Source organism: Coenobita brevimanus, unplaced genomic scaffold (genome assembly GCF_032717465.1).
Source record: "Coenobita brevimanus isolate Jiangsu-jjx unplaced genomic scaffold, ASM3271746v2 jjx.HiC_scaffold_1729, whole genome shotgun sequence".
NCBI classification, from domain to species: domain Eukaryota; kingdom Metazoa; phylum Arthropoda; class Malacostraca; order Decapoda; family Coenobitidae; genus Coenobita; species Coenobita brevimanus.
The window spans coordinates 127,174-149,335 of record NW_027642591.1 but is presented as its reverse complement, the minus strand read 5'-3'; the positions used below and the strand labels follow the sequence as shown (position 1 = coordinate 149,335).

The window sequence follows — 22,162 nt, the reverse complement described above, 5'->3', positions numbered from 1 at the left end:
GGCTGATGAAGGCTATGAGAAGACCATGCATGATTTGAGAGAGTTGTCATCGTATAATCAGAGAGGACGTGTACGACTCCCAATATGGTGTGTGTCTATCTATCTATCTATTACCAGACGCCTCAATCCCGTTTGGGGTGGCCACAAACAAATCGCCTCTAAGTCGCCCTGTCCCCCGCCATTTCACTGCCCTGCTCCCAACTCACACACCCCCTCTCTCATATACCTCTCCACCCCATCACTCCATCTCATCCTCGGCCTCCCTCTCCCTCTTCCCCCCTCCACCTCTCTCACATACACACTCTTCGTCAGTCTTTCACCGTCCATCCTCTCCACATGGCCAAACCACCTCAGTGTGTTCCTCATAACGCTTCCTATCACATCCACATCAGCACCACAACGCTCCTTTATATCTTCATTCATCAGCCTGTCTCTCCACGTGACTCCACAGGCTCCTCTTAAATAACTCATTTCCACTGCTCTCACTCTTGACTTGTGTCCTTCCAACAATGTCCAAGCTTCACTTCCGTGTAATCATCAGTAAAAAGCCTTGCACGAGGGAGGTCGGAATCTAAAAACATGCTCTTGTCACATCACTAATAAGAGGAGTGTAATATATAATAAACACCGTTGCACGAGAGACAGGTGGGAGGCTTTGAAAAACATACCATCAACAGATTACCAATAGGAGGTGTGTAATAGACACCCATGTAACAGAGACGAGTAAACACCCTTGCCTGAGAGATGGGGATCTGTTAACACACCAGTTATGCTACCAATTGGGAGAGTGTAATAGACAGTAAACATCTTTACTTGAGAGGAGGCGGAAAGCTTTAGAAACATTCCAGTGATATATTAACATCCATATTAAAGAAAGCACTGAGATATCTATTAACGCTTGCCATAAAAGACTGAACCTGAGTCTGTTATCTCGCAGCCACATACGAACAGACATAAAACAAGGCATATCCAATGACTTTCAGTACAGCAACGTCTCTTCAAGCTTATTCTTACTTCAGACGATTTTATTCAACTTGGACAACGTATCTGCTAATGAAACTTGGGCAGGATATCTGGTAAACAAGGCTGTATCTACTGCAGTTTTTCTAATTCCAGTATTTTCCACGACGCTCTTATATAATCGTCCACAGAGCGAAATAAACTGAAAACATTTGCTGTATTCATGAAGAAGCAATCGTATCTATAAAAGGAACTGTTCTTAAGCAGTTCACCTTTAGTCACACGAGACATACAAGCATATAAAGCTGCAGTAACACAAAGCACAAACAAAATATATAAAACAGACGAAAAACGGAGCAACAGTTACAGAAAACACATGGAACACGAAGAGCGCGCGCGCGCACGCACACACACACACACACACACACACACACACACACACACACACACACACACACACACACACACACACACACACACACACACACACACACACACACACGTATCCTTCCCCGCGCACACACAATCTGGCTGCAGCAGTTCAGTTTTTCTTCCTTTACTTTCAGCAACACTGATGTGGTTTGGTCATAGGAAGGTAATGGGGAGTAAGAGATTGGCGTGGAAAGAGAGGTGGACCAAGAGCAAGGTGGAAGGATAGAAGTGAGGGAGTACATAAGAAATATATATGAAAGTGGGATAACAGAGAGAAAGGGGACGGAGGCAAAGAACAAACTGAAGTGACAGTGTTCGATAATGAAAGTTCATGACTGCATTTAATACTTTCTGAGATTTGCTCCAGAAACAAAATCTCTGCGCCCGCCCAACCGTCCCAACTCTACGGACGGACACCAGTGATAACATTACCCTCCATTGACTTTGGTGGAATAGATGTTCTGCTGTGGGATAGATAGTTGGGAGGAGAGACAGATTATAAATAATGAGGTGGTGGACAGACAAAAAGTCCGTGAGGGAAGGTGCATATGAGTGATGAAGTATAAAGGACAAAAAATAGGTAGGCCAATAACAACGTGGATGGAAAGAAAAGCCAAGGAGTACATGAAGGAGAGAGCATGTGAGTGAAGAAAGATGAATGAAAAGTTGGCAAAGAACTGGGTGAACAAACAATGTGAGATAGTACAGCACAAAGAGAAGTATGTATGAGAGTGTAATGGTTGGAAGAAGAGAGGAAGGCCAAGACGATCGTGGATAGAACATGTAGGGAATACACAAGGGAAGATGTAGAGTGGAGTAGTTGCGAGGAGAAGAAAGGTTAATCTAGATCAAGGATGATGAAAACAGATGGGTAGTATAGGACGGAGAGGTGGACGAGTGGTTGATGAATAGGGACAGAGATGAAGGAGCTTTTTGGTTCCGATCACATTTCACTGGATGAGGTGTCAGACAAAAACCTCTATATATTCACAGTTCCCTGAACAACAGAAAGAAACGCTAAATAATTCGTCAAGCTGAAAGGTAGACTGTTATTTCCAGCACAGTATCAAATCTGTTATATTCTGATCAGCCTCTAAGAATATTAACCACATCGCTGCCGTGGATGCATCTGGGTATTTTAGTCAGGCTAATACAAGGTTATTCAGCTCTGAGAAGTCTGTCAGTATAATCGTTGGTAACTTTCGATTATCCTTAAGCTGGTATGGACACAACTATTGTATTCAAATTAACATCAGGTGATTATTTTTACCTGAGACAAGTCATAACATTCAAAGGATAGATCGCCGCAACTTACACAGATTTCGTAATTATAAATTCCATCAGACTACTCACAGTTTTTTAGGTATTTCTTTCTATTTGCAGACGATTTTATCCAACTGAGAATACCGTTGGACTTTTTTTTTTTCTGGGGGAGGTGTTAATGAAGGTTATACGAGTATCAAACCCCTCTTGAAAACTCTCTCCCAAACTGAACCATATCGTTTGGAGTTAGTAAAAATAAATTAACTGGATACAAATATAATAGATGCTGGAGCTTCAAGACCCATTGATTATGCCTTTGGCGTCATGTGGTAAGAGAGAGTGGCTTTGAATGGTGTGGTGTGGCCTCGCTCATGTCGCCGGGAATGAAGTACCTCGCATCCCAAAACGTTAATGAGACAGACAGACACAACCTTTCCTTGAGATGCTATCGCGTCCTTTTTAAGCACTCCGGCCTGAAAGGATTTTACCTCTCCTGTGAGATGACATTTTTCTTTTATTTCACTCTTACTGTCTCCATATGATTGCTTTGAAGAGACTTTCAGCTTTGAAGAGACTTTTAGATATGAAAGGGTTTCACACACACACACACACACACACACACACACACACACACACACACACACACACACACACACACACACACACACACACACACACACACACACACACACACACACACACACACACACACGAGACCGTACTCTAAATGGCACTCCAGCTTTGTAGCACACGTTTCTTGGTGATCTGTTTGGCCCGCTACACTATGACATTATCTTCTTTGTTATTTGTGTTGCTTTAATATCAACACAATTGCATTAGTAGTATATATTAATGCAGTTGAGGTGTGATGTGCAGAGTAAATCACTAAAGTAGATATGCTACGACATCACTAAAACAACTTATAATACGACGGCAGTGGTCTGCAGCATTTAGAGAGGTAGTTGGACAGACATACAGGCAACTCCCAGGAGAAAGAGAGAGAGAGAGAGAGAGAGAGGGAGGGAGGGAAAAAACGAGGCAGGATATTCTAGGTTAGTTAGAATTGCCAGAACGTGACACACATGTTCAGTGACAGAAAATAGTTGGACGGTGAAACCAGTAGCGAAACGAAAGAAGTAAAAAGTTGGAGCTCATTCTTCCTAATACATTTATCGCCCCGAATTTCTCACATGGTTCTATACCCTATGTCCTCTCTCCACCAGATGCATATATTCATAGGTTCTCCCCTCACTCACATGTACAGGCTACCCCGTGGAGAGTGTGCCAAAAATCAGGAAGTTATGCTTGGACTAATTTTGAGTCATAAATGATATAAGAGCGTGAGTCTAGTTCTTAACCTGTACAGAGAGCTATGATTACCCCGATGAGGTTGTAACAACAGAGTATGGACCTAATTTATTTCAACGTTTCGCCAAGACGAGCTTCAGGATTGGCATATAATTTTTACATTCAACGACTTCAGCAAGCCTCATAGCTCCAAGATACTGACGTGATGCTCTTGAACAACCAGAACTAACTACCCTATTTTAGCTCTTCCGCTAGTTAAATGGTGGGCTTAAGGTTTGGCAAGTGAATAAAATCCTCTATTCTGATTAAAATTATTCTATCAGCAATATGGGCAGACTCGACACATTACGTTTAGTTATAATACTCTCGTGTAGCACAAACTTTGCCTTATTCCAGTGTTCCATGTTCGGTATCAAATCCATGTTGTACAGTAGCATTGTTGAGATTAAAAACTCTCATATCATATTTATTTTCCTTTAACCTTTTATCAACACCCTAAAAGTCTCTCCCACATGTACGGTACCTTTTCGCAATCTTTGCACGGAATTTTATACACACCTGCTTTGTTTTTTACGTATTTGTTAGTTTTCTGACTAACTTGCCCACAGTCGTATTTCCTGCTCTGACTACCTGTATTCCTGCCATATTCATACAGGGAGAAACAGTGTCCGCTATACAGGGTGTGAGTACTATTAGTCTTTTCTCAGGTTTTTCTTTTTTGTATTTACTCATGTGTATTTTAGTGACACTCTTTCTAGTTCTGTGGATAAAATATGGAGGGTATTTTAGATCACTAAGAGCTTTAAAAATGTAAACATGTTCATCCAGTGAGGATCTGTCCCTTCTCCCCCTTGGGTCTAAGATACGAATAATTGAGTGTGTTTGGATGAGTAAATTGGGAGTGTGTCGTCCTGTCTCGGCTACCTCCCTTTGTGTGGGGGAAGCAGCCTAGGTATATAGATAGCTAGATTACTTAAGTTTAAATGTAGATATTATATTTGTGTGTGGTATGTATGTTGATTTGTGAAGTTTGAGGAAGGTATTTGTATTTAGGGGTGTGTGAACCCTGAACGTGACCAAGGCTGGGTGGGGGACTATTTTAAACGTAAAGTGTGGGGGTGAACCCGTTGGTGTCCCTCGCCACAGTGGACACCTGCTGGCTCCCACATACCCTCACACCTCCACACCACAGCATCCCACCACACCACAGCAAACCACACCACACCACATCGTACTGCATCACACATCACACCACTACACCAGACTGTCACACAACATCACACTACACTGCCTCACACCACACGGCACCACGCCACTAGGATAAGCTTGCCTCAGCGCAGTACCACATCACTAAACTCACCCCAGCGCCTCACCACACCACACAGCATCCTACCACAATACACCGCTCATACCACCCGCATCACACCACACTCATCACACCACACCACACCACACCACACCACACGCCATTGTACCACAGTGCACCACACCACATCACGCGACATCACATCAAACTAACCCACACCACTCCTCACCACACCACACTTCACCACGCCTGACAATACCTCACACCTCACACTACCTCACGACACCACAATACAACACACTGACCTACACCACGCTCCGTTACAGCACACCACACCACACTACACTACAACACGCCACTGTGCACTACATCACACCAGGCTGACTACACCATAAAACACTGCTCAGCACCATACAATAACGCACCAAGCCACACCACACCAAGCCATATCACATCATACTCTACAAACCACACCACACCACACCGAACCGCACCACACTGAACTGCACCGCGTCACACCACACCACTCCACACTGCGCCACACCACGCTGAACCGAACCACACTGTACAACACCACATCATACCAAACACCAAACCACACCAAATCAAACCACGTCACACCTCAAAACACCACACCGCAACGCACCACACTGCACCAAACCGCATGTCATTGTACCACACCACAACACAGAACAACACACCACAACACAACACAACACATTGCACCAAACAGCATCACACATCACCGCTCACCCCGCCCACATCACACCATACCTCTCACCTTGGTCACACCACACTACACTGCGCAGCACCACACCATACCACACACATACCACACACCATACTACACCACACCATACCACACACCATACTACACCACACCACACATACCACTCATCACGCATAAGACTGTATCGACTGCAATCTTTGTAATTCTAGTACTTTCCAAGAAGGTCTTATACAATCGTCCAGAGAGCGAAATAAACTAAAAACATTTGCTGTATTCAGGAAGAAATAATCGTTACTATAAAAGGTACTGCTCTTAAGCAGTTCACCTTCAGTCACACGAAACATCTATCTATCTATCTGTCTATAGCCCGACGCCCTAATCCCGGAAATGGTGGCCGCAGACAAAACGCCTCCAAGTCGCTCTGTCACCCACCATTTGACTACCCTCCCCCCAACTCACGCCCCCCTCCCTCATATACCTCTCAATTCAAGCACATACATCTGCAGTAACACAAAGCACAAACCAAATATATAAAACAGACTTAAATCGGAACACAAGATACAGAAAATACATGGAACACGAAGCACACATACACGCACGGCTACGCGCGCGCACACACACACACACACACACACACACACACACACACACACACACACAAAACCACGTCCACCTCGTGTGATACTTGACTTTGGAAGGACCGACCAACAAAAAACCGGAATGCATAAACCACTTTGACAATGCAGTAAATTTAGGCGTTTCGACAGGGACCAAGACTTTTACGAGAGAGTGAAATAGGGAGAGAAAGACTGAAGCCAAGACGTAGGTCACAGAATCAGATGGGAGTAGAGGGTTGTGTTTATAAGGTTTTCTGAGCCCTATTTGTGTATGCGTGATCGACTCCTTATATTTTAAACTTCACTCATCTTCCTCGTCGTCGTCGTCGTCGTCGTGTCTCTCCTCCTCCTCCTCCTCCTCATCATCATCATCATCATCATCATCCGAACCTCCTTTCCCACCCAAGGGCAGGGTGAGGTGTAGCAATGTCCAGACAGCACAGAATTGCCCAAGGTATTCTGTTGAAGGCATACATGTTTTTATGCTCTCGAGTTCCTTTTTCTTTCTTTTTTTTTCCACAGTGTTGTAGTTCTCGTTGGCTGTTTTGTGTTTGGTTTTTGTGCTCTCTCTCTCTCTCTCTCTCTCTCTCTCTCTCTCTCTCTCTCTCTCTCTCTCTCCTCTTTGGGGTGTTTATGCTCCTCTCCTGAACAGCTGTCTTCCTGAACTAAATCAAACAGAAAGGTAACGAACTCTCTCCCATCCATGAAACTGAAACCAAACAATATTTCCCCATACATTTCAGCGTGTATGATAGTTCTGAGTAGCCAAAATATATGTTTATGCTAAAAAAAAAAAAGTTAAAATATAATATATTTCTTGAAATGTGAGGTGCATAGTTATTTCACAGCTCTGTCTTCTGTTCAGTTGTTAAAATTTAAACAGAAAGTGTTGTATTTCACAGCTCTTCGCCTTACTTCAGAATGCAAAATATAGTGGGAGTGTAAATATTCTTTGTTTACCTCGCTATCACTGTTCAGATTTCACTGCCTGACGTCTGTGTTGGTACCAGGACACTATCAAGCATTGTCTTGCCTTCCATGTATGCATTTCCTGCTTTCAAATCACTATTTTCCACTGCTTCTCATTAATAATCTTTTGTCTTCCTGTCTACCACATTTGCATTTCCTACTTCAATTCACCATCTTACACTTGGTCATTAATTAACTTATTTTCTCCTTCCTCTTTCTTGCTCCCATCCTACGCACTCTTTCAGCCTCTTCCATTTTGGACTGATAGAATCGTTCCATTTCGTCCACTTCCAAACCCCGCATCCTCTCACGTTTACCTCATTCAGTTGCATGCACTCACCTCTGCATCATGTTCTCTGTCTCTGCCTCCTGCTCTCTGTCTCAGTCTCTCTCTCTCTGTCCTTCTACCCTTCTCCTTACCTGATTTCCTCTCCTCAGTTTTCCCTGTCCTTGCAACTGATCCAATCTCTCTTCCTCTAAATGTTCCTCTGCCTGTGCCTCTGTCTCTCTGTTAGTCTCTGCTTCCGTCTGTCTCTTTCTTTGTCTGTCTCGGCAGTTCCACTTAAGGTGAAGAGTTTTGAGATGTCATAAGTTGAATAAAATCTCGTGGTAGTTGCAATAATTAAATCTAGTAGACATCGTATTGAAGGGGTTCATTATAGTGTGGATACCGACAAGCAATTTTATTCATTTAGGAAGCAACCTTTCCTAATTGAAAGGGTGAGCTTTAGTCTTCATATCCCCCTCATTACTGTTAGGTCATCGGATTGAAGGTTAGATGTCATAAGCTTTTGGGCCATATTATATGTGACTTGAGATTTCCTAACACCTTTTCCATAGCGAATTATTTTGTACATTACACCTTGGTGTCATTCTGAAGGTTACTGATGGAAATTATGTCTATATCAGGAAACCATTTACTATGCTGGGTTGTAACCATATAACCAGATTTTGGCGCCTGGTGGGTTAGTGGGTAATTGTGATGTTCCAATTGGATTGAGCCGGTGAAGGTTTATATCCAAGGGGTGGTTGGGGTTGATTGCTTATGTAATGCCACTCAGGAATGAGTGAGGCTGGTCACTCTCATCTTAAATGTCGGGACCAGTTGCCTAGCCCTGGGCTCCTATGCTCCACATGGGGCAATGTAGGATTGGATGATGGGTAGATGGATGAATTATTATTAAAAACATCTTGCATTTGGTATTGCCAAGTTATTTAACTCATGTTGTCTCCAGATGATAATGTTCTTGCTGCCAACAAGCTACTTTTGTTAATCAAGGTTTGAAAGGAAAGAACTAATGTATAGTATATTTTCAGGTGTGTGAGTTGACTGAGCCATGGAAACCGCCTACAGAGAGGGAGCAGGGGGGGAGAAGAAAGCCAAATTAATACCAACCAGCTGCCACGTTAATACCAGCCAGCTGCCTGGACAGGAAACCAGAAATTCCCTTTCTCCTACGGTCCACCATCCTCCTCATTTCGAATAGGGAGTTGAGGGAGAAGGAAGGGGAGACTGAGGATAAGGTAGGAATGGAGAAGTATATGAGAGGGGGGGATCAGTGAAATGGCAGGAGACAGGGCGACTTGGAGGCAATTTGTTTGTGGCCACCCCTTACAGGATTAAAGGGTCCGGCTATATGTAGACTGATAGTGTAGATTTATTCAAACCAGAGACCAGTATCTCATTTTGGTGTGTGTTAAATTTTTTGCTGAGCAAATAGATGATTGGATGACATTTGTATGGGGGAGTACATGATGAGGGTTGACAGCACTTATTTAACTTGAAAAGTTGGATGGATTATTGGATGGGTTTTATGAAATGCATGTGTTTCGTTTTCGTTTTCGTTTTTAAAGGCTCCAACATGCTTGCATGTGTCTGCCTTGGTCACCTAATGGCGGCTCTCCACGCTGCACGATCCATTGCAGCCTCCCTGTTCAGTCCCTTAACCCTAAGGTCACACTTCATGACCTCGTCCCATGTCTTTCTTGGTCTACCCCTCATAACCCCACCCCAATATTAACACTTCTCACCTTCCTCACCCAATTATCATCCCCCATCCTGTCCACATGTCCAAACCACCTCAAGCTACCTCTCCTCATCACAACACCAATACACTCCAGTCCCATCCTACCTCTCAACTCTTCCATTGTAAACCCAGCCCCTCCAGGCCTTGGACGCAGGGACGCACTTCACATCCACCTAATCATTGTCATTTCTGTATGTCTGAGCCAGCGAATATCTTCCTCCTTCACTGCCCAGGTCTCACTGCCATACAGCATTACACTCCTAACACATGCTGCATACAAAGACCCGTTAGCACGTAGGGAGAGTCCTCTCAATGTCAGAAGAGGCAAGAGCTCCCTGAACTTCTTCCAACCACTTCTCACCCTAGCCACAGAGCTAGCTCCAGCCCCACCTCCAGCACACAACATGTCTCCCAAATAACAAAACTCTTCCACACACTCAAGAGATTCACCAGCAAGTTCAATCATTTCACGTCTGACAATCTCCATCTGCTCACCCTGACACTCCGTACACTTTAAATCAGCATTATCTCGCAGTCTACCTCTGATACCACTACATCTCTTATGCACCCATTTATCACACATACCGCACAAGATGGAATTACTTCCCACGCCCTTATGGCAAACTGCACATGGCCACTCTCCCTCGTCTTTGACAGTACCGCCACCAACCCTAGATATCATCACTTTTGTTTTATCTGCATTTACCCTTAAACCCTTTTGCCCCATACCATCTCTCCACTTCCTAAACCTTTTCTCCGCCTCCCTTTCATTCTCTGCAATCAACACCAAATCATCAGCATTCAACAACTCCCACGGGAGTCCGTTTCTAAAGTTACGTGAAAGGGCTTCAAATACCATGATAAACAACATGGGACTCAAGACTGACCCCTGATGCACACCAACATTCACGGAAAACTCATCACTCAAATCTCCATTCACTCTCACCTGGGTGTGAGGACCCACTTACATAGCCATAACCACCCTAACCAGCCACTCCTCCAAGCCAAGCTTTCTCATTGCCCACTTCACCACCTCTCTAGGGACTCTGTCAAAGGCCTTTTCCAGATCAACAAAAACAAAATAAAGATCCCTTCTCCTACCAATATATATTTTTCCTGAAGCTGTCGAACAATGAATATGGCATCAGTGGTCCCCCTACCTGGCATAAACCCAAACTGCATCTCATCAATATTCACTCTTTCTCTAATCATACCTTCTAAAACTCTCTTCATTACCTTCATTATCTGATCTAAATGCTTTATACCTCTGTAATTTCCTCTTTCCAGGGCATCACTTTATACACATTTACAATTACACACTTCAGCCAATCATCTGGGACAAGACACTCCTAAATAATCCTATTTATCAGGTCAGTGACTAAACTCACCCCTATATCGCCTGAGGCCTTCAACATTTCGGCAGTCAACCCAGACACACCTGCTGCCTTCCCCACCCTCATCCTGCCTATTGCCTCACTCACAGTAGCAGGATCAATCAAAGGCCAAGAGCCAGACACTGGATCTGCTGGCTCCAAACCTTCCCTGTCCCAGTCAAACTCCTCATTCAACAACCGGTTATAATGCTCTCTCCATGCATCTTTAATATCCTCACTGTTCACCACTACCTTTCCTTCATGATTCTTCACACACTGCTCACCTATGATATCCCGATTATCCCTCTTCACCTGACCTGCCACCCTAAATATATTTTTCCTTTCCCCATGATTTAGGTTATCAAGTAATTGTCTCTGTGACTCAGACTTTGCCCTGTATACCTCTCTCCTAGCCCTACGCTTGGCAGCCAAATATTCCTCTTTGCTACCACCCTTCTTCCATTCCCGGAAAAGCCTTCTTTTCTCCTTAATTGCAACTTCTACACCCTCATCCCACCACCAAGTTACTTTATGTCTTGGTGGTCCTCTTGTCCAGCCGCATGTTACATCAGTAACTCTCAAGAACTATTTCTTGAGGGCTCTGTACTGTTCATTAACGCCTCTGTCTACAGCTCCCTGTTCAGCCACCACTCTCCTCAACTCGCTATAGAAGGCATCCCTTACTACTTGGTTTTTCAGCTTCCATATTTTCCTCCTAGGTACATAAGTCCTCTTTTTCATCACTTGTTCTTTAAGCACCATATCACAAATCAATAGTTTGTGCTGCTGCACACACTCCTCACTTCCTATAACTTTAACATCCCTCACTAACCTCCTATCGGCCCTCCTAACCAGAAAATAATCTATCTGACTGCTATTTCCCACAGACTCATACGTAATTAACCTACTGTCTCTTTTCCTAAAATATGTGTTGCACACAATCATGTCCGTTGCCTCCCCAAACTCGAGTATCCTTTCCCCTTCTGCATTCCTTAGACCATATGCACATCCCCCATGCACTCCTTCATAACTTTGTGCTGCTTCACCTACATGACCATTTAAGTCTCCTCCCAAAATCACTATCTCATCATCCCGCATACCACCCACTACACATATTAAATCATCCCAAAATCTATCTTTCTCTGATTCATCCAATCGTGCCTGTGGAGTATATGCCGATATAATCACAGCTATCTTTCTTTCCAACAGAATTTTCACTACCAATATCCTATCGCTTACTCTCAAAACATTCATAACATATTCCACCCATTTCTCCGCAACCATCACACCAACACCTCCATATCCGTCTGTCCCCCCCTGCCAAAACAACTTATAGCAACAGTCCTTCCTAGCAATCTTTCTGGCTGATCCACCCCTGTACCGGACTTCCTGCAAACACGCCACATCCACCCACCTCCTACTGAATGCCTCAACGACTTCCCCTGCTCTTCCCCTCAAACTTCCCACATTCCGTGAGCCCACCCTCATCCCCATGGATGATTTACTGTCCTCAGGCTTGCTTTGAAACTTATTTTGTTTTGTCATCTTCAGTATTAATAAAGGGGGACAGACACAGCACAGGTCCCACTCACTGCACAGTCCCAGGTCCAGGCAATGGATCTGGGACCCCTAGCCCACCAGCTTACCAGTGGCTGTGGTAGTGGCCTCGGGGCACCCTGCCAGGACAGCTGCAGGGACACCCTCCAAGCGCGTCTTGGCACTGCAACTATCCCGCCATTATACACCCACTGATAGGGCAGCCTCCTGGGGCGCTACTCCCAGGTTCGGGCCCCTCTCTATTGGGCGTAAGCGGCAGCCTGGGAACCGCAATGCCCTGTACCCTCTAGCACAGGCCCGAGCCCCATCTCGCCCTGGACCCATGATCTATGCCTGCGGAACCCCCGCCACGCCTCCCCCCAGAAGGCCGCCACTAGGTAACGGGGGCGAAGTTTTCTGGCCGCATGCCCTTGCTGGCGCCAACCCCTGTAACGTAGTGGGATACGTTGTGTGAAATGTAAAGTGCATGTGGTGTAGTGCATAGATAGTTAGAGGAAATGTTTGGGAGAGTATGCTGGTCTACTCTCCATGTTACTGTCACACTGAAAAGGTCAGCTAAGGGGGATGGTTAGATAGCTAGTGAAACAGGAGCTCCAGCTCTCCCTATCACCAGCATTCCCATTCCCCTCGAGAGTACTACCCTGTTCGGCCCATGCTACGGCCTCCTCCTGTGTGTGGATAGTTATGCCTGTGTTGTGGTATCAGGATTTCAGGGCCTTGAATGATGTGTGGGGATGTGGCCCATTAGGCATGCCATTGAGACTTAGAGTAGTTCTCGTTATTCTTAAAGTAGCTATTATTATTACTATTATTATTATTTGTGGTAGGTGGGGGCGCTTACCATCCACTCACTCGATGTAGCGCTGTTCTCGGGTGTCTGCCCTTTCCTCTCCTCCATCCTTCTTTCCTTCAATTCTCTTCTGTCTTTCTTTCCTTCATTCTTTCCTTGTCCTTCTGCCTACGGGTGACTTTACATTCCCTCTTCTGTCTTTCTTTCCTTCATTCTTTCCCCTTCCTTCAGCCTGTGGGTGACTACACTGAGTGACAAGTCAAATGGTTTCCTGTGCACCAGGAAACCATTTACTATGCTGGGTTGAAACCATATAACCAAATTTTGGCGCCTGGTGATTTAGTGGGTAATTGTGATTTTCCAATTGGATTGAGCCGGTGAAGGTTTATATCCAAGGGGTGGTTGGGGTTGATTGCTTATGTAATGCCACTCAGGGATGAGTGAGGCTGGTCACTCTCATCATAATTGTCGGGACCAGTTACCTAGCCCCGGGCTCCTATGCTCCACATGGGGCAATGTAGGATTGGATGATGGATGGATGGATGAATTATTATTGAAAACATCTTGCATTTGGTATTGCCAAGTTATTTAACTCATGTTGTCTCCAGATAATAATGTTCTTGCTGCCAACAAGCTACTTTTGTTAATCAAGGTTTGAAAGGAAAGAACTAATGTGTAGTATATTTTCAGGTGTGTGAGTTGACTGAGCCATGGAAACCGCCTACAGAGAGGGAGCAGGGGGGGAGAAGAAAGCCAAATTAATACCAACCAGCTGCCACGTTAATACCAGCCAGCTGCCTGGACAGGAAACCAGAAGTTCCCTTTCTCGTACGGTCCACCATCCTCCTCATTTGGCATAGGGAGTTGAGGGAGAAGGAAGGGGAGACTGAGGATAAGGTAGGAATGGAGAGGTATATGAGAGGGGGGGATCAGTGAAATGGCAGGAGACAGGGTTATTAAAGTACTTATTATTATTACTATTATTATTATTTGTGGTAGGTGGGAGCGCTCACCATCCACTCACTCGATGTAGAGCTGCTCTCGAGGGTCTGCCCTTTCCTCTCCTCCATCCTTATTTCCTTCCATCCTCTTCTCTCTTTCTTTTCTTAATTCTTTCCTCATCGTTTTGCTTACAGGTGACTTTACACCCCCTCTTCTGTCTTTCTTTCCTTCATTCTTTCCCCTTCCTTCTGCCTGTGGGTGACTCGACACTGAGTGACAAGCCAAATGGTTTCCTGTACACCAGGGAAACATTTACCGTGCTGGCTGCTAGTCATAGGTAGTTCTTAGGCTGATGAGGACTATGAGAAGTTCAAGTATAAGCAGACGAGACTACGTGGTTCAGAGGCTGATGAAGGCTATGAGAAGACCATGAATGATTTGAGAGAGTTGTCATTGTTTAATCAGACAGGACATGTGCGACTCCCTTTATGGTGTGTGTAATCAGCAGTAAAAAGCCTTGCACGAGGGAGGTAGGAAGCTAAAAACATGCTCTTGACAAATTACCAATAGCAGGAGTGTAATAGATAATAAACACCCTTGCACGAGAGGGAAGTAGGAGGCACTGAGCATATCTATTAACGCTTGCCATAAAAGACTGAACCTGAGTCTGTTATCTGGCAGCCACATACGAAAAGACATAAAACAAGGCATATCCAATGACTTTCAGTACAGCAACGTATCTTCAAGCTTATTCTTACTTCAGACGATTTAATTCAACTTGGACAACGTATCTGCTAATGAAACTTGGGCAGGATATCTGGTACACAAGGCTGTATCTACTACAGTTTTTCTAATTCCAGTATTTTCCACGACGCTGTTATACAATCGTCCACAGAGCGAAATAAACTGAAAACATTTGCTGTATTCCAGAAGAAGCAATCGTATCTATAAAAGGAACTGTTCTTAAGCAGTTCACCTTTAGTCACACGAAACACGAAACATACAAGCATATAAAGCTCCAGTAACACAAAGCACAGACAAAATATATAAAACAGACGAATAACGGGGCACCAGATACAGAAAACACATGGAACACGAAGCAAACACATGCGCTCACACACACACACACACACACACATGTATACATAAAATATTCACACATTGACTCACACGTGCACCAGCCAAGCATATATATAAAAAAAAAATGTTAGTGTACACCATGCATGAGATAACATGTATGTGCAGAGATATTCGCAAATTGGAATGACAATTTTTTATGCCTTATTCTGAGAGAAATCCACATTTATAATATTAGTTTTATGTAGCCATATAATGTGCAGTTATAGTAATCATTCCATTTTCCTTGCAGGGACAGTGTGTACCGTCCTCCTCTGTTTTCACCCATCGCAGGATCTTTGGTGAGTACAATGAATATTGAGAAAACTACTTCATTATATAGCACAGTACCTAGTAAGTAAGTAATTGATTTATAATAAGTTAATTCTGATAAATATGATGAGTATGCCATTAGTTCGTCCATACATACTTAGATATTTGGGTTTATATATCAACATAGGAACTAGATGAGAGTTGTTTTGTCCTGGTTATAACCCATAAAGTACATGTATAAGATATCGTTACAGTACGTCTTAATTCTGATCAGTGTGACAGATATGCCATTAATTCAGACATTATGTTAACCAATTGGAAGCTTCCGGTGTTGCTGTTTGCTGATGATACAGTATTGTTGAGTGAAGATGAATGAGAGTTGCAAGGTTTGGTGAATGAATTTGGGACAGTGTGTAGGAGGAGGAATCTGAAAGTTCTATATATCTATCTATTGCTAGACGCCTCAATCGCGTTTGGGGTGGCCACAAACAAATCGCCTCCAAGTCGCCCTGTCCCCCGCCATTTCACTGCCCTGCTCCCAACTCACACCCCCGTCTCTCATATACCTCTCCACCCCATCCCTCCATCTCATCCTCGGCCTCCCCCTCTCTCTTCCCCCCTCCACCTCACTCACATACACTCTCTTCATCAGTCTTTCACCGTCCATCCTCTCCACATGGCCAAACCACCTCAGTGTGTTCCTCATAACGCTTCCTATCACATCCACATCAACACCACAACGCTCCTTTATATCCTCATTTGTCAGCCTGTCTCTCCATGTGACTCCACAGGCTTCTCTTAAATAACTCATTTCCACTGCTCTCACTCTTGACTTGTGTCCTTCCAACAACATCCAAGCTTCACTTCCATACGTTAGAGTTGGTATCATAATACTGTCATGCAGTGGCGGCGCCAGGAAATTTTCAATGGGAGGGCTGAGGAGGGGCTGGGGTAAAATGTGGGGGGGCTTCACAAAATGTCATCAAACTGAAGTGTTGATGGAAAATTGGTATGTACATATTCATAATATCCGAATGTACTGAGGTTCATTTTAGACACCTGTACTCTTTGAAACTGCGGTGTTAATGTATAACATTTCTTATTTCATCAAAAATTCTGCCAAATGAAAGACATAAAACTAGCAAGGAAATTCAGATTAATGTATACGCAACATAATAACATTTATTATTTCCAGTTTATTCCATAAGATTGAAGGTTAACTCAATTAATTTAGACATCATGTGTAAGCAAGCAGTTAACATGACAGAAAAAAATTCTATGTAATGAAGTTAATACAATCTGAAGAATCAGAAGAATTTTTAAATCAAGGTGTAACGACTGTCACGTTACTTTAAAACTATGCGCCTGTTCTGGTGATTGGCAGCAAATGTGTCTATAATGGCATCAATGTTCAGCTGTTTGGCCCTCCTAGAATTAATTGATATTACAGCAAGGTTGCTGGTGCGGTTGTTGCCACTGCTGTTCCTCAAGTATGTCTTGAGGAGTTTCAGACATGAGAAGCTCCTCTCACAGGCAGCTGAGGTGACAGGGAGGGTCACTGCAATGCATACAAGTTTATACAGATCTATAAAGGCGTCCTTGTATGGCTCCAGCATGGCTGCGAGCTCAAGTGGTGTGGACACTTCCAGGCCATTGTCTCTCTTCCTAGCTATTAGTCTTGTCAATTGGTGGACCTTCACTGCAAGATCACCCTCTGCCACTCCATAATTGGCTGCCATTCCTGACAGCACTTTTTTGTTCAGAAATGTAATGTGCTTAGGATTCAAGGCAGCAGCACCCATCAGAACATTACAGGCATCAGATGAAAATCGCCTGCTCAGCTCATTGAGCATTCTATCTATGATGGCATAGAAGGTCCTTCTCCTGGCATCTGGTATAGCTCCATCCCTCTGACCTGTACTGGATGTTATGATGAATTCATCCAGGTGTCTGGGAGCAGATCGTTGTCTACCTGGACGCTCAGTCTCAGTGCGTATCCCAACTACCTTGCACAAATCCTCAGCAGCCTCCTCTAACTCCTTCCAGGCAGCTTCAGTCCTCATTTCTGTCAGTCCAGACATGACAGACTGCATCAAGTCCTCTGCAGAGGCCAGCTGAAGGTCATGTGACTGGAGGTGGTTTGACAGTTGTTTGGTCATCAGTAACACTTTTTCCATGGCCATCAGAATTGTCACAAATTGCTGATCTAGCAGGATGCACAGGCCCTTTGCCTCAGTGGCTCTGTGTGCATTGTCTCCCTCCATGAGACGTTTCAAGGTTGTCACTATGGCAGGTAGGGTTCTTTTCACTGCCAGACAAGCAGCATGTTGGAAGGTCCATCTTGTGTCAGACAGTTGCTTCAACTCTATGTGCTGCCTTGTGGGATTTAATTCTTTTTACACCTTTATAAATTCTTCATGTACTACTGACATAGAGAAGAACTTGTACAAACTCTGTATAGCCACAAAAAACTCTGCTGCAGCCTGGATATTGTGTACACAATCAACGAGCACAAGGTTGAGCCTGTGAGCATAACAGTGGACATACACAGCCTGTGGTACCTTTCTCCTAAACCTCTCCTGTATACCACTGATGTGCCCTGACATGACTGTAGCTCCATCGTAGCACTGGCCAATGCAGGCGTTGTGGTCAATACCACATTTGGCCAGGGTCTCCAAGATCTTGTTGAGCAATGAGTCTGCATCCAGACCCTCGGCTGCTGTGAGGTCAAGGAACACCTCATGAAGGCTCTGTTTGTGGAGATACCTCACCACAATGGACAGCTGTTCTTGTTTGCTGACATCCTTGGTCTCATCCACCATTAGGGCAAAATGCTCTGCTCTTAGGACCTCGTTGCTGATGTCCTCTCTGATTATTGAAGCTATGATGGCGAGCAGTTCATTTTGGATATCGTGGTGCGTATATTTAGCATTGCCAGGACCACCACTCAGTTTCTTTTTGACAATGTCATCATACCTGGAAATCAGGTCCAGCAGTTCCAGGAAGTTACCTTTGTTGCCAGAATCAGTGTCTTCCTTGTGACCTCTTTGGGCAACATTTTGGCAGGCTGTGTAGAGCAGTAAGTGTATTACTGCTCTAATGTAATGTCTGTTTTCCTTTACAGTTTTTTCATGGTTGGTATTAAAAGCATGTATGATCCTAGAACCTGTTGTTTTCTGCATCTTAAACTCTGCCCAAGCTTGCATAGAAAACTTGTGTCCTGCTGAATTATCATGAGACTTCAGAGATGAGGTTGCCTTCTTCCAGTTCCGAAAGCCGTCATGGGTGAAGGACTTCTCACATTTGCTTAAGTGTACATGACCAAAATGACGGCATGCAAAGCAGAATGCAGCATCTAGGGTCGTGGAGTACTCCAGCCACGAATGATGATCACGCCAGTTCTTGTTGAATGACCTTGACTGGCCACTGTATTCTGTGGCTGGGTATCTCTTCAAGTCTGGACAGGTGGGACCACTATCTGGAAGCTGGCTCAGGTCCTTGGGTCCAGGTAGTAGTTTCTCACCATGGGTGTGAGAAGTGCCCTCTTGTGGCTGGGGTTCTGCACTAGCCCCACCTAGTAAGGCTGCAGACTCACAATCACGATCACCACTGTCCAGGTCCTCATTAACAGCAGGTGTGTCTGTAGGAGGCTCATCATCTCGCAGCCTCTTCTTGGGAATTTTGGGTAACAGGTAGCGTTCCATGATCAACCCGGCCTATGTGATCAAATATGATAAACCACCATCAGTTACTTTCATAAACAGGGAAAACAGCATAAACAAGCACACAGATCACAGAAGCATAAAACTGCATATTAGCATTACAACAGACCAGATATTTTCACACTATTTTATTCTTCCTTCCACAGCTTCTTATAATCTTATAGTAGCCTATATACATTTGTAAGTAGAAAAAAATCAACTTACACCATACCTGTAAATCAGTGCAAGACAAAAACCACAACTAATAAGCTCAGCTGCTCAGTAATTCAGTGTCTACTGCACTAAGCAATTAACAGCCAACAGACTCGGAGATCTACACACAACCGCGTCGCGTGGTAGACTGGTCTGGTAGCTGACAGGAATCGAACAGGAATGGCTCATCGTGCACTCGATTCGTTAATGCTGGGCTAGGCTAGGAGCCTAGGACCATGTAGGCCCTATAGCAGTGTGAATCCTTTACTTCATTTTAATCAAATATATTCAAATTTATTAACTTCCTGCCTCGAATTATGACATAATCGACATTCAATTATATTTCTGAAGACGAGATAATAATCGTACAGTCGTAATACACTAAAAGAATGGCTAATGTAGTTTAATAAAATAATGCTGTATTTTACTTTCACTTATCATTTTCATTATAGGATATGTAAACTAACCATCTGAATTACAAGAATTTCACAGAATATATTATAACATAAGTTACCCTTAGTATTAGAACTAGGCTGGAAGTTTTCCTTAGAAGTTGAGTCAACTGATAAATTTTCCGTAATTTCCGTGAAATTACTATAATTCAGAATCTGCTAAATGCTAACAGCTAAAAATAATAATCACGATTTAATCTATTGTCTTGAATCTTTTCCTAAACTTATAACACTTCGTTTCGTCAACTTTTGTGTATTATTTGTAAATAGTAATACAAAATTGAAAGTTCAAATAAGGGACGTCCTGCCTAAATTCGCCTTTGGAATCTGGCAATATTGGGGGGGCTGATGGGGGGGCTTGGCTCATTATTGGGAGGGCTTCAGCCCCCCCAAGCCCCCCCTTGGCGCCGCCACTGCTGTCATGTAGTAACTTTTTCACTTCCATGCTCACTTCCCTGTTTCTTTTCACTGCTTTCAAAGAACCAGCAACCTTTCTTCCCTGCTGTACCCTTTCAAGCACTTCACCCTCCAAACCTCCATTCTTACTCATCACAAAAGTAAAGTTGTGGTATTCGAGGGGAATGAAGTCATAGAGTGTGCAGTGAGGTTAGTTGGTGAGGATACGGAGAATGTGAGTGCATTCAAGTACTTGGGTAGTGTGATGAGTAAGGATGGAACTTTGGGGGATGAAGTGCGTGAAAGGGTACAGCAGGGAAGGAAGGTTGTTTGTGCACTGAAAGCAATGATGAGAAATAGGGAGGTGAGTATGGAAGTTAAGAAGTCACTGCATGATAGTATTGTGATCCCTACCCTGACGTATGGAAGCGAGGCGTGGACCTTGCAAGAGGGGAACAAGTCAAGAGTGAGAGCAGTGGAAATGAGTTACTTGAGAGGAGCATGTTGAGTGACATGGAGGGACAGGTTGACGAATGAAGAAGTGAAGGAACGTTGTGGGGTGGATGTGAATGTGGTTGAGAAGATTAGGAGAAATGCACTGAGGTGGTTTGGACATGTGAAGAGAATGGAGAATGAAAGACTAAATAAGAGGGTGTATGTAGGTGAGGTGGAGGGAGGGAGAGGGAGGGGTAGACCGAGGATGAGGTGGAGGGATGGAGTTGAGAGGTATAAGAGGGGGGGGGGTGAGTTGGGAGGAGGGTAGTCAAATGGTGGGTGACAGAGCGACTTGGAGGCGTTTTGTCTGCGGCCACCCTTTGCGGGATTAGGGCGTCGGGCTATAGATAGATAGATAGATGTTAAGCATTTGGGTTTACATACCAACATAGGAACTAGACGAGGCCCATGTTCACGATATAACCATCTCAGTGTAAGATGTCGTTACGGTAGGTCTTGATTTCACTGTGTCGATGAGGTGAAAGAGAGAGAGAGATTGTCCAGGTGCTTGAGGGTGTGAAAGTGGATGTATGTGGAATAACTGAAACAAAATGGAGAGGAGAAAGTGTGAGAGAATGGGAGTATGGATGGGGTATATGTGCAGGAGTAGATGAGAATGAGAGGGCAAAGGAAGGAGTATGTATAGTTGTGAGTAAAAGATGGAAGAAGAGCATAAGACAGTATGGATCAGTTGGGTCAAGGATCGTGTGGGTAAAGTTGAAAGTTGGAATACAAATGTGGGCGATTGTGTGTGTGTATGCGCCAACGCAAGATCGTGCTAGAAGAGTGAGAGAAGAGTTCTGGACAAATGTGGAAGTGTGCATGGAAAAGTTTGGAAGGAATGAGAGTGTTTTTGATTGGTGATATGAATGGTAAAGTTGGTAATGTGAAGGTGGATGGAATAGTTGGTGAGTGGGGTGTGCCTGCTGAGATAGATGAGAATGGCAGTGCGTTAGTGGACATTTGTGCTGGGAGGGGGCTGGTGATAGCCAATACCCTTTTCAGGCATAAAATGATCCACAGGTATACATGGCGAGTGATGAGAAGGGTGGGTGGTGAACTGAATGAAAGGAAGGCAATGATTGATTATGTGTGTGTGGATGAAAGGATGCGAAGATGTGTAAAGGATGCAAGAGTGTATAGAGGTTGGGGGAGTGGACTTTCTGACCACTACTTGGTGGTGGCCAGAATTAGGATGCAAGTAAGATGGAGGAATAGAAGAAGGGAAAGACGAGAGGAAGG

The 22,162-nt window shown here is 44.1% G+C and overlaps 1 long non-coding RNA gene across 1 annotated transcript in view; it reads left to right on the top strand.

Moving 5' to 3' along the window:
- Positions 1-22,162, top strand: part of LOC145389641 (uncharacterized) — a 44,990-nt gene that overhangs the window by 5,475 nt on the left and 17,353 nt on the right. Inside the window, exon 2 of the long non-coding RNA XR_013895492.1 lies at positions 15,644-15,692. This is a non-coding gene — a long non-coding RNA (uncharacterized LOC145389641). The remainder of the gene's footprint in view (positions 1-15,643; positions 15,693-22,162) is intronic.